At 37.2% G+C, this 1,098-nt stretch overlaps 1 protein-coding gene across 1 annotated transcript in view; it reads right to left on the bottom strand.

Moving 5' to 3' along the window:
* The window catches only part of LOC101861569 (trichohyalin), a gene marked incomplete in the record, with an annotated part of 55,040 nt that overhangs the window by 9,433 nt on the left and 44,509 nt on the right, over positions 1–1,098 (bottom strand).

The raw sequence follows: 1,098 nt of genomic DNA, 5'->3' as shown, positions 1-1,098 counted from the left end.
CCGCACTTCTCTCTCACACATCCCCACCTACCTCTTTCTCACACCCCCACCCAGCAGTATGATGCTCTCTTTATAAGTGCTCCTATCAGCAGAAGCTGAAAAGCAAGGGAAATTCTGCAGGAGGTCTGGGGGCCCCAGCAGGGTCCAGGAACAGCGTCCCGGTGGGGGGATCAGGGGCAAAGCCCCCGAAGAAATTGAAATTTAGTAGCAATGACCACGAAAAACCTTTTTTGTCAGAAAGTGTTTGCAAATAGGTTCATTTTGTAGCTGTATCTCCACAGAGAATGGAACTTTTTGAATTTTTGACATCCATCAATAAACAAAAAAGTTACGAATTTTTTAATCAATTAATTTTTGGTACACTTTTATATAATGAAAAAAACCGAAAAAATGGGACGTTCTTTGGTGAGTTTTGAGACAATATTCGTCATAACTCGCTCATTTCTTGGAGTATTTAAAAGAAACTTGGCAACCCAGTATATTTTCTAGTGCAGAATCTAATCCTGCTTTCAGACTTTTAATAGCTATCCTACTTTTTGAGTTATGAGGACGTTTATAGGAAAAAATGTGGCGGTTTTCGGTGCGTTTTGAGACAATATTTGTCATAGCTCGCCTATTTCTTGGAATATAATATAAATGAAACTTGGCAGTCTAGTACATTTTTTAATGCAGAATCTGGTCATGCTGTCAGATTTTTAATATCTGTCATACTTTTTGAGTTGTAAAGACATTAACAGGTTAAAAAACTGGCGTTCTTTACAGATTTACAAAGACTATCATTCATATGTTCTCCCAAAGTCATGATATTTGAATGAAACTTGGCAACATAAAAGGATCCTCTTTGCCAAGCAATGCTCTGGATCAATTTGTCACAAAAATGTAAGTAGAGAGCTGGACTTATTAGTCTAATAAATCCAGTTCTCTACTAGTAAAAGCATGCATACTTTGTTATAGAAAATAAGATCGTCTCTGTGTATATCCATTGTTGGACAGTGTCCTATTGTGTGGTAGATTAAGATGCGTTTAGATAATGTAGTTTACAAGTCATGGTAGGCTACAACTCATACAATAAATGTGTTCATATTTACACCACCCCCC

Source organism: Aplysia californica, unplaced genomic scaffold (genome assembly GCF_000002075.1).
Source record: "Aplysia californica isolate F4 #8 unplaced genomic scaffold, AplCal3.0 scaffold00090, whole genome shotgun sequence".
NCBI lineage: Eukaryota > Metazoa > Mollusca > Gastropoda > Aplysiida > Aplysiidae > Aplysia > Aplysia californica.
The sequence above is the reverse complement of the archived record's forward strand: the minus strand, read 5'-3'. Positions and strand labels throughout refer to the sequence as shown.